We start from the raw sequence: 12,992 nt of genomic DNA on the forward strand, positions 1-12,992 counted from the left end.
ACAATACCATACATAGCTAGGAGAGGGGTGGGAAAGGTGGGAGGGGCTGGAAATGGTAGGGGCCCTGCCAGCAGCTGTTGCTAAGGTCCAGAGGGCAGAAAGAAAACAGATCAAAGGAATGGAATGGGTGAGGATCTCCCAGGCAAAACAATGATTATGCAGATAGGCCATAATGTCAGGAATGCAGGGTGGAGCAGGGGGAACTGGCTTAATGCTTTGTGAGGCTCCTCACAATTTCCCAACAAAAATAATTAGTGGGCTTGGGATATAGCATAATGGTTGTGCAAAAGACTTTCATGCCTGAGGCTCTGAGGACCCAGGTTCAATCCCTAGCACCACTATAAACCACAGAAAAGGGGTCTCACTCTCATTAAAACAAAATGTTTTTACAGTTATTAGTGATTTAACTGTCACAAGATTATAAAATTCCAGACACATAATACCATGCAATACCCATCACCATAGTTCTGTGCCTCAACCAACCCCTCTTGCCCACCTCATGATAAACACCCTAGTACTCACAGTCTTAAAGGGAATTTTCAGTTTGTCTATATTTTTCTTCAAATTCGTGTGAATTTTTTATATCCTACATTTCAGCAAAATCATTCAGTAGTTGTTACTTCTTTACTTATTTCTCTAAGCAATGCTGTCCTTTTAATTATCAGTGTTACTAATACTGCTATGTTAGATTTTACACAGATGTGAACATGAATAAAATAATTCCAATATCTGCCCGGGCACAAATGACACAAAGATGAACAAGTTTACAGTTGTCCCTGGATCTTGTACATTTATACTTATGCACACATGTTAAGTGCATACGTAGTGGTTTTTGTTAACTACTCACCAAATTGAGCAATAGTGAAGCTAAATTAGGCAATAAAATGAATTCATTTTATCATATACAAGTTCAGGGTGCTTGATATCTCTTGGCTGGTTTCACTTTATTTCTTTAATTACATCCGCATTGTGTTTCAGTGTAGTAATGAGCTGAATATATGTATGACCAAAAGCTTTTTTATTCTGTGAAATAGTCATTTTATTCTCCATTTTTTTCTTTTTTGAATTTTTAAAAAATTATCTTTATTTATTTACTTATTGGATAGAGACAGGTAGAAATTGAGAGGGAAGGGGTGATAGAGAGGGAGAGAGATAGAAAGATGCCTTGCAGCCCTGCTTCACCACTTATGAAGCTTTCCCCCTGCATGTGGGAACCAGGGGATTGAACCTGGGTCCTTCCCCATTGTAACATGTGCGCTCAACCAGGTGTGCCACCACCTGGCCACCATTTTGTGTGTGTGTGTGTGTGTTGTCACTGGGGCTTCCCTATTTTGGACTTACTTGGTGATTGAGACAGAGATAGAGAGATGGAGGGAGAGAGATACCACAGCACTGAAAATTCCTCCAATGTGATGGGAATCAGGTTTAAACCTGAGTCATGCACATGACAATGCAAGCACTTTCCTAGGTGACCTCCTTGAGTGCTACAACTCTCAAGTTGGTTTCTCAAGCTCCCCACACTAAGGAGTAGCACATATAGAGCTCTATTTAGTCTTCACACTGCCTGGGCATTTTCTTGTTGTAATCTTGGTTCTCAACCTTTATCTCTATGTCATAGTTCTCTCACTGTTTGGCACTTGTTATATCCTATCTCCTTTGGGTCATTTCCTGGTATATTTCTCTTATGAAAAACAGTGTCTATTAAAATGATTTACTTTGTTGTCTCTTTTATCTTCCGGAATGTAAGCCCCATGAGAGAATTCTTCATTTTACTAATTTCTATATTTGCTTTATCTTGTCTTCTACTGCTGAAATTCCAGCACCACTTTTTCATTCTTTTTATTTGAGGCGAAGGAGAGTCCCCCAGTGCTGAAGTACATCATTGTAGCATCAGGGGCACACGACAAGGCATGCACTCTACCAGGTCACCTGCCCTCCATCCTCTTTTCTATATTTCATCTACCCAGAATAGTAGCTGCCCCATCTCATTACTGAATGGTTTATTATATTAATGTCTACTCATTTATCATTCTTCTTAACATACTATTCTTTCTTTTCTGCTTTTTCCCTTTTGATTATAATATCCAAAGATTTTCCTTGATGTTAATCCTTAGTGTCTTTGAAAAAATATATACATCTCCATTTTCTAAAATTGTACCTCAGGGCCAGGGGTGGCACTCCTGGTTAAACGCACACATTACAGTGCACAAGGACCCAGGTTCAAGCCCCCACTCCCCACCTGCATGGGGAAAGCTTCACGAATGGTGAAACAGGACTGCAGGTGTCTCTCTGTCTCTCCCTCTCTATATCTCCTTCCCCTCTCAATTTCTCTCTGTCTCTATCTAATAAATAAAAAAAAAGTGAAATTGTACCTCAGTATACTGTAACCATCCTGCTTGGATCATCCTGTTATACAGTAGTTATTTTAAGAATAATAAAATACTTCATACAATTCTTTCCTTATTTTTAAAGTTTCAGTCATTTTTATATAATGGTAGCTTTCCACTCCTCTAAGAGGTTTTATGAAGATGTATCTTATAGTAGCTTTAAATAGTAAGGCACCTTTAACCTCTAAGGGAATAAGAATTCTGGAGTTTACTCATTTGTGAAACACAGAGAGAAAATACCTGCTCACATTCTCAAAATTATTAATGGACTTAATTAATTAATGTTATAGAGCTGCCAGAAGGTTGAAGGGGGAACACATTTTCATGGCTATTTAAACTGCATTTAAAAGGTGAAGAGGTAAACTGTGTTTGAATTTCAGCATTATTTGCTTATCTTGACTGTTCAGAAAAATTGCCATTCTGCACTTATATTCCTCAACCACACACTCGTACTAATACCCTTTAAGTGTCTTCAATATTTAAAAAGGCATGACTACTTACTTAGTTTTTTAGTTCTTTAAAGTAGAAATTGTAGGTCAATGCAAAATTTATTATTCTCTTTTGAAGTGGCTTATTCTGAAGAAGAAACAAGCCATTTTTGTCATGCTTTGTTTTTTTCCCTTTGTCAACATTATAAAGCTTACTCACTCCTTTGATTATGACTTTATCTAAAATTATTGAATTTTGTATATATTTTTTTGTCTAGACAGATGTGAGACAGGTGTTTGCTGTTCTGGTCCATTGCTTTTCCTGGCTGCACATGACTTCACATCACTGAAGTTCAGTTGAGTTGAGAATAAGATATAGTCACTGAGAAAATCAGACACAATCTACCATCATGATACTTTCCTACCATATTTTTTTAGTTTGTCTTAGGCTGACAACTTTGAAATTAAGACTAAGCCTATGATTTCTTTTTCTAAATTATCTATATTTATCTATTAGATAGAGACAGCCAGAAATTGAGATGGAAAAGGGATATAGAAAGAGACAGAGAAACATCAGCAACACTGCTTTGCTACTTGCAAAACTTTCCCTGTGCAGGTGGGGACTGCAGGTACAAACTTTGGTCCTTGAGCATTGTAACATGTGCGTCCAATCAAGTGCACCGCCACAAGGCTCCACTCCTGATTTCTTAAATTTCAAATGTCAGTATTTGCTTCTTACCAGATTATTCTGCTTTCTCAAGATGCCTCTTCATTACCTTTTTACTACTGTGCTTCCAGTGGATTACAACAGCCTCTCCTAGTTGATATTGATTCTGTTTTTCCTAATCTAGTTTATATTACACAGTCAGTGATGTGTAAAGGGGCAGGAATTACATGGTGAACTGCACTATCTTTATACCAGTTTCTCCTTAGTTATCTGACACTAAAAAACTTGGGAACAGTTAGGTAATCCAGATCAAGGAGCATCAAATTGCCATCTGATGATTTTTTACATGTTTCCTTGCTTACCCTAAAGCTTTATAGAAAATGTAAAATTGCTAGTAGTTTCTATGAATATAGGTTGATTTGTCTGTTCAGATTTCCCTCTCGGACCCCTGTTGTCTCTCCATGACAGGTAGCTCTGATTTATCTGTTTTCTTGGTGTTTTTTTTTTTTTTTTGTCTATGAAATCTCAATTTTTTTTTTTGTCTATGAAATCTCAATGCTTATAATAAAATAAAATAATTTAAACCCACCAATAAGAAGACATGCTGATTAGGAAAGGTTCGGTAACAAACTGCATTGTGAGCTTATGTATAAGTGCCATACATACTTGGTAGATGGGAGAAGAAATACCACTTAAGTTCTCCCTTTGTACCCCCAAGACAAAAATAAGATTTCTTCTTCAGATAAATAAAAATATTCCAATATAAAATTAGAGCATCTGGTTAAGCATGTCATTCTGCTACATGTATTATAAAGGAATAATTCTGGAGATGATAGTGTAGCACAACAGACTTTTATGCCAGAGGCCCCAGAGGCCCTAGGTTCAGTCCCTTACATCATCATAAACCAGAGCTGAGCAATGCTCTGGTAGAAAGAGAGAGATAAACGCAGCAAGATAGAAATAGAGATAAGGCAGACAGGAAGGAAAGAAGAAAAAGAGAGAAAGATAAGGAGAAAGAGAAAGAGCTGCAAATTAGGGAAAAGAATAATTTCGAGTTTAACTAACTATAATTGGCTTTACATCCTTTTAAAGGCCAGCAAAGAGATGAAGTAGATGGTATTTTAGAGTTTTTATTCCTTTCTTATTAGTGGTTTCACAAGTCAAGGTAAGCACTGAAAGTGAAATGAAAACAGAACTCCCAGACTGCATAATTACATTTCACTTTATTTGCATTTTTACATTTTTGTAAAACTGAATGATTGGATTTCTTTATGATTTTGACAAAGCCATATTAAAGGTGGCTCAATACTTTCAAGGTGTTTTTGCCTAGCACTACAAAAGCTAGATGAGTAGAGGAGTTCCTAGCAATGTGCTTTGCTCTCTTGACCTCAAGAATTGCTAAATTTCAATGTATCATTTTTTTAACCTTTCAAATAGTCTAACAAAAGATGAAACTGTAGCATCATAGACAGTTAAATAAATATTTATATTTTTTAAATGGCTAAATTGCTATGCTGCTAACTCTTGTTCTTTGGCACCTGCAATTATTTGCTTGGCCAGTCAGTATGCTATGAACCTATTTATATTCATGTAAAATAATATCACCCACTTCTACAATAAAAGGTTCTCTGCCTTGTTTCCAGATGTCAGCTTATAAAAGTGTAGCATAGAAAACCAAAGCATCTTAATATGTAGTTTGGATGGTGCTAATAGAGGTATAATCTTCTAAAAGAAACCTTCATTATTATTATGTGTGGGTGCATTTATGCAGTACAACTCAACTTTAAGAGTCTGTATGTGTTCTTATTTTTGTATCACAAACTGAAATTACAGGCACCTATTCATTTATTCCTATAGGCCATGATATTATTATTAGCATTGTTAGCACAATGCTAGGTATCATGTAATAATCTTTTCTTGAATAAATGGATTAATGATGGGGTAATAAAGTTAAAAATCCATATTGGTTATAAGAGAAAGAAAGCATTTACATTGAAATTATAAAGCAATATTAGCAAGTGTTGGAGGATTCAATATTGAAGTTGTCATAATAGACTCACGGGTTTCAGTGAATGCCGTTTATCACTGGACCAAATGTGACACCTATTTTATGCCCAGTCAGAAGCCTCTCTATTCAACTAGGGGAGCAATACCTTAATTCAGGATTGCTAAGCAATTTGTTTCTTGTTTGCTATGAACTTTAATGTCTGTAGCCCTTGTTCAAGCAATTAATCATGCACTGCCTTGTAGTGTTTCTTGGGTTGTTACCTTACATTGTGTTGTTTGTAGTCCTAAGTGCAGCATACCAACAAATAAGCTATTGAGGCAAGGACAAAGCAATTTGTGTGTGTGTGTGTGTGTGTGTGTGTGTGTGTGCATGTGTGTGCGCATGCGTGTGTGTGTGCGTGCTCTGAAATTGGTAGATATTAAGAAACATTGCAGATGGAAAAGTATTTTGAAGAATCCCAGAAGGCTGAACACTATGAAATAATATAAGACTCCATAGTATCTACTAAGGGAGCAAATGTTGTGTAATTATGATAGAGAACATGACAGGTAAGAGTGGACATCTCTCCCTCCCAAAAAAAAAAAACAACAGTTGAAAACATGAAGAGGGAAATGAAATTATGGAGTTGGAAAGAATTGTGAATTAGTGATTATTACATGGGAATGGGTGAAAGAATTAGCTTGGCAATTTTCAGGGTCCATCACTTGAGACTATATTCACATGGAATGTGTACGTATATTAAGGAACTCTGCGTATTTAAGCTTATGTGTTATCAACTTGATTTTCTTCCACTGCTAAATTGATTCAGAGAAATACTATCTCTAGTGATAAATGAAGAGTGAATAAAATAAACAGCACAGCAGAGGCATATTGAATTTTCAGGTTGAAGAATCATTAAACATTAGGTTTAAGCAACATGTTTCAGAGCGATGACTCATCATAGATCGCATAAGCAAAAGTCTTTGGGAAGGCAGCCTAAAATACAGAAAGGAAGTCAATGTACACATTGTTGGAAGAAAAGGGTTTCTATGGCAACAGATATGTGGCATTAGAATCAGACTTATACTGTACATTAAAACATCGTCCCATAAAGGGTTGCTTAAGTTATATTAGAAATCATCCACAAAGACCAAATAATTCATTATTTGTCCTTTCTCACTCAAGTGATTCCAGAGTTTCTGGCTGAACAAAATTACAGACTAAGGATAGTTGAATGGCTGTAGGGGTAATGTGTATTTTCTCTTTGAAAATAATTTAGAAATTAAGTGTATTTTTTGCACTTAAAATTTGATATTTTAAGGGTTTTTTTGGGCATTTTTTAAAAAATTTATTTATAAAATGGAAACACTGACAAGACCATAGGATGGGAGGGGTACAATTCCTACCACCATAGCTCTGTATTCCACTCCCCCCCCCCCCCATAGCTTTCCTATTCTTTAATCCCATGGGAGTATGGACCCAGGGTCATTATGGGGTGCAGAAGGTGGAAGGTCTGGCTTCTGTAATTGCTTCCCCGCTGAACATGGGCATTGACAGGTCGATCCATACTCCCAGTTTATCTCTCTCTTTCCATAGTGGGGCAGGGCTCTGTCTGGTTAGAACAATGATGAATTAACGATAAGTGGGAAATAAAACATTCTGGGTAGTTCTTTAAAGGACTGTAATTGGGATCAAGAAAATAACTCACCTGGGAGAATGCCTGCTTGTATAAGTACTCCTTCCTCTCCTCTTGCTCTCTCTCTCTCTCTCTCTCTCTCTCTCTCTCCATATATAATTGAGGTGAGCCCAATACTGAGTTCTACCAAGTAGACTAGGGGTTCCAACAAAGATCAACTTGCACGTCCATCCCTCCTATTCACACAGACTACTGGCCTCCTCTTCCTCAAGTTCAGGATTTCTATTTCAAACAAGAAAAAATAAATAAGGAGAAAAACAAAGCCCCTTTGGAAAGAGTTTGAAAGGTTTCTGTCTGAAATAGTTGGGGCAGAGATATAGCACTATTGGTAGCACAACAAACTTTCACCAGAGGTCCCAGGTTCAATCCCTGGTACACTATAAGCCAGAGTTGAGTAGTACTCTGTTAAAAAAAAATAAAGAAAGTATGGTAGACACTGGCACAAGGACAGAACACCTGATTAGAGCAGAGCTCCATTTATAATGCCAATTTACATAATTTACAATGATGACTTTAGGAATGGCTGGAAGTACTCCCTACCTTAGTCGTTCTGTTACTCTGACTTTATCTACACTTTGCTACCATAGGAAAAATTATGTATTATTTTTTTTTCTCTTTGGAGATTCTCTGATCTGAACTAACTTTTGAAAGAGAGAGAGAGAGACAGCCAGAGTGAGAGAGGATAAGAGAGCACAGTCAGTATTAAAGCTTCAGCCTGGGTCAAGTGCAGAGCAAACAGGTGCCAGAGATAACCAGGTGAGCTCTCTGACCAGCCACCCCAGAAAAATTTCAGTCATCAGATGGGGATAGGATTGAGTAGGGAAGCATGGAGAGTCAACAAAGTATTACTGAATTTTACTGTCCAGTTGTGTCTTCAGAAACACATTTAATGTAGTCTTTCAAAATGCAATTATTTGAGAGAGCTGTAAAACATCCTAACTATATCCTAACTTTATAGCTCTTTTAGTAGGAACCCTGTGGTGAAATGCCTTCTAGAGATGATGCTGGGGGTGAATAGGGAACTCATTACATTATTTGAAACAAACAAATACAGGTTTTTTAAGACTGATATATTTAATGAGATGAGTAGGATAAAAAATAAAAGCGAACTGTCTTCCAGCAGCCATCATTACAGTAACAGCTGCCTAGAGACACAAATGAAAGTGAAGGGAAAGGAGAGGTGCAATCTCTGAGATTCTTTGTTGCAAAGGTCCTATGGTGAAATTCTAGTTGCTCAGTCTGACTCTTGAAGCAATAGATGAAATACATGGGTTGATGGGACCAAATCATAATGAATGAAGCCTGATGAGTTATCCACTAGGGAAAGGGCTTCCTTGAAATACATAAACGGCACACTGCCCACTTTCAATCTACTTAAGGGAGGAGGCTCTATGACGATTTAATGTTTTTCTATTGGGAGGAGGAGAATATGTGTGTGTACAGGGCACCTATCCACCATTTCATGTAGTGCCAGGATTAAACCAAGAGTCTCATACATGCACTCCGTGCATTCTACTGCTGAGTCACCTCACAAGTCTATGATAATTTTCTATGTTGCTGTGGTGTGTCATGTGGGATTTCCTGGCATTCAGAGTGACTTGTTCCCAGTGCCCTGGTTTTTCTGAGTGTAGTCTAAGAAAGGTTCAGTATTCAGGCCAGGTGGTAGCACACCCAGCTAAGCAACATAATATGAAGGACAAGGACCCCTGCAAAGATCTGTTTGAGCCCCTGGTGTCCACCTGCAGGGGAGGGGGGTTGCTTCATAAGCAGTGAAAAAGGTCTTCAGGTGTCTATCTTTCTCTTCCCCTCTCTATATTTCCCTCCTCTCTCATTTTCTCTCTGTCCTATCCTATAAAAAAAAAAAGGGAGTTGGGTGGTGGTGCAGCATGTTAAGCGCACACGTGGCGCAAAGCTCAAGGACCAGCATAAGGATCCCTGTTTGAGCCCACGGCTCACCACCTGCCGGGGAGTCTTTTCACAGTCAGTGAAGCAGTTCTACAGATGTCTGTCTTTCTTCCCCCTCTCTGTCTTCCCCTCCTCTTTCCATTTCTCTCTGTCCTATCCAATAACAATGACATCAATAACCACAACAATGTCTCAACAATGTTAAACAACAAGGGCAACAAAGGGGAAAATAAAATGAATATTTAAAAAATTTAAAAAAGAAAAAAGAAGAAAATCGCTGCCAGGAGCAGTGGATTCGTGGTTCAGGCACTGAGCCTCAGCAATAACCCTGGAGGCAAAAAATAAAATAAAATAAAATCTTTACAAGGATAATAGTGTCTCTAAGTGCATAACTACTTACTAATGCACTAATGCATGTAAGTCCTGTGCTCTGCCAACTGAACTATCTTCAAAGCTGCTGGGTAAATTCTTTTTATTGCTTTTTACATGGAAAACTTAAATCAACATAGTTATTATTCTTCACCTTTTTAATTACTGATTTAATATTGATTCACAAAATCATGAGATAACAAGGGTATAGTTCCACACCATTCCCACCACCACAGTTCTGTTTAGCCCATTCCTTCCATTGGAAGCTATAATAGTTCTCCCAAGGTCATAAGTATAGGTTGACTATTATTTCTTTTGACCAAAATTCTATATGGGGTTCATAAGGAGTGAGTTCTGGCTTCAGTGATTGCGACTATAGTGTTGGCAGGTCTATCCATACCCCCAGGCTGTTTTTATCTTTCTCTAGGGGTTAGGGGTCTGGCAAAGTGAATTTCTAGGACAAAATCGTGATGTCATCTGCCCAGGGAAGTCAGGATGCAATCATGATAGCATCTGCAATTTGGTGGCTCAAAGGCAGTAAGGTATAAAGCAAGAAAAAACAATAAAATTAAAAATTAAAGAGGAACCAAAAAGTAGGAATAGAGAAAATAAGAATAAGGACCTTAGGGTGGAAAGAAGCTGGAAATCTATTTTAGGTTTGTTCCTTATTTATTTATTTTATTGATTTAATAGTTATTGACAAGATTGTAGGATAAGAGGGTAACAATTCCCATCACCAGAATTCTGTATCCCATCCCCTCCATTGGAAGTTTCCCTATTCTTTACCCCTTTGGGAGTATGGACCCAGGATCATTATGGGTTTGGCTTCTGAAATTGCTCCTCCACTGGACATGGGCACTGGCAGGTGGATCCATACTCTCAGCCTATTATTATCTTTCCCTAGTAAGGCAGGACTTTAGAGAGGTGGTGTTCCAAAGTACACTCATGAGGTCATCTGCCCAGGGAAACCAGTCTGAAATCATGGTAGCATCTGCAACTTGGTGGCTGAAAAGCATTAATATAAAGCAGAACAAATTGTTTAATACTCAGGAACCTAAAGTAAGAATATAGCAGATGAGATTTGAGGTCTCCATTTTGGAAATAGCTAAGGAATTTATTTTAGGTATATTCCAAGGGATCCATGAGTTATTAATTTTTTTAATTTATTTTTTAATTAAGAAAGGATAAATTAACAAAACCATAGGATAAGAGGGGTACAACTCCACACAATTCCCACCACCCAATCTCCATATCTCATCCCCTCCCCTGATAGCTTTCCCATTCTATCCCTCTGGGAGCATGGACCCAGGGTCATTGTGGGTTGCAGAAGGTGGGAGGTCTGGTTTCTGTAATTGCTTCTCCACTGAACATGGACATTGACTGGTTGGTCCATACTCCCAGTCTGCTTCTCTCTTTCCCTAGTAGGGTGGGTCTCTGGGGAAGTGGAACTCCAGGAAACATTGGTGGGGTCTTCAGTCCAGGGAAGCCTGGCCGACATCCTGATGGCATCTGGAACCTGGTGGCTGAAAAGAGAGTTAACATACAATGCCAAACAAATTGTTGAGCAATCATGGATGCAAAGGTTGGAATAGTGGAGAGGAAGTGTTGGGGGGGGGGTACTCACTGCAAACTCTAGTATACTTCTGCTTTCAGGTATATATTTTGCACTAGTTTATGGATACGTGTGAACATATGCTCTATCTCCTGGAACGTGGTCTATATGTAGGTTTTGGGACTTTGTTAGAAACTGTTTTGGGACTTTGTTAGAAAGTGAACCACCTGGGATGGAATTAGAGAATACTGTGAAAGGAAAGGTCTCACCTGAGTAATGAAGCTGAAGGGTTGTCATTCCACACCTGAAGTCTCTGGACACAGTCTGAGCTGAAGCATGTTAAAGTGGCAATCGTTGCGTTGATTAGGTTGTGATTGGCAGATGCAATATTATTTGATATGGATTGGGAGAGGCATGCAGGAAAGTGGGCCCTATCCTAAGGTTCCAGGACTGGGGGAAATATAGGCTTTATAGTGGAGATGTGAGGTTCCTGCTGTCTTAGGGTTCAAAAAGACAATGGATAGTTATTGTTATCATCACATTATTTGGTAATTGGGTTAACTTTGAAAAGTCCTTTTGTTAGGGTTTGCTGTATAGTACCCAGTATCTTGTAAATAGCTGTGCCACCAGTTGCTTCTGATCTACTTGGTCTAGGATTTTGAGAGAGTCTGCATATCAAATACACAGCCTATATATTAAAAAGACTCAGTCTGTGTTTTAAAAACTTCGAGACATACAATTAATTTTTCCCCTCTCATATTAATTAACTAGTGATTTATATGACTACACTTGACTAGGAGTGTACATAAACACCATTCCCACCACCAAAAGACTGTGTCCCATCCTACCCACCCACCCCCACCCCCCCCACTGGCCCAGGAAGCCGCATGTCTACCCTTCACCACAGGGTTTTTACTTTGGTGCCCTACTTTCAATTTAGTCAGATCCTGCTTTGAGTTATTAATTTTTAACAACATGAACTAGGTAAGAAACCAATCATGGTGAATAGCTTCAAATCAAAATTAAGTTACTTTAAATAATTTAACAATGTATTATTACAATATTGTCTATTAATTATTGATTTTGATTCAAAAATTTATTTCCCAGGCAAAGTAAAATGTGTATATCATGATAAGTGCTTAGAAAACTGTAAATAAGGACCTCCAGAGGCAGGGCTATGGAGCAACAGAAGCTGTGTTTCTCTCCTCTCCTCTCCTGGGTCAACTAGGAATACCAAAGGAGTCCACCTGGGACCGCAACAAGACAGGACTAAAACAACTTCAGGAACCCACCAAATCACCGGTAAGTGCAAACATGTGTGGTTCCTGGACAGACAGGAGCATAGGGAGTGGCTGGTAACAGTCTGGCAGTTTACCAGTTGAGACACCACCTCCAGTCTGTTTCACCAACAAAAAGACAACTGAAAGGAGGAGAGGAGGCCCCTGATACTTACCAAATGCGACTATGAGTCTCCATTGCTACTACCCTCAGAATCTGGTGCAGCAGCAGGGAGGCCCTGTGCTGACAACAGGGGACAGAGAACTAACCTGGAAACTCAGGAAAAGATCTATACCTCAGTGGCCTAGAGGTGGGGCTGTGAAAGTCTCTTTGCATAACCACTAGATGATCTCTGACCCACCCTGCTTTATCTCTTGGTCAGGAGTCAGTGATTAAGCTAAGAAGCCCATTTATAGCTTAAAAGCCCTCAGGCTCCCATAGTCTACAGGGAAGAAAAAGAACAAAGAGGCTTTTAAGCCACTGAGCTCCAACTCAGGGATTAAAATACTATTGAAACAGCTGTTAATTTCCACGACTGTTAATCCTTTAATTACCTTACTTAGACATAAGTCAATCCAGGCAAGAGTGATCACTAATTTGAAAAGTACCAAGAGAGGGAACTCATAACCTACTGTATAGAATTGTTAAACCAACAAGAAGAAATGTTGGAGAAATCAACCAGCACAAGAGTCCAGCTAAAATCCACCCAAAGGTTGAACCACA

At 38.6% G+C, this 12,992-nt stretch overlaps 1 protein-coding gene across 4 annotated transcripts in view; it reads left to right on the top strand.

Annotated features, from left to right (window-relative positions):
- The window catches only part of NAALADL2 (N-acetylated alpha-linked acidic dipeptidase like 2), a 1,374,776-nt gene that overhangs the window by 302,601 nt on the left and 1,059,183 nt on the right, over positions 1-12,992 (top strand). The gene's annotated exons all lie outside the window — the stretch shown is intronic.

Source organism: Erinaceus europaeus, chromosome 14, assembly GCF_950295315.1.
Source record: "Erinaceus europaeus chromosome 14, mEriEur2.1, whole genome shotgun sequence".
NCBI classification, from domain to species: domain Eukaryota; kingdom Metazoa; phylum Chordata; class Mammalia; order Eulipotyphla; family Erinaceidae; genus Erinaceus; species Erinaceus europaeus.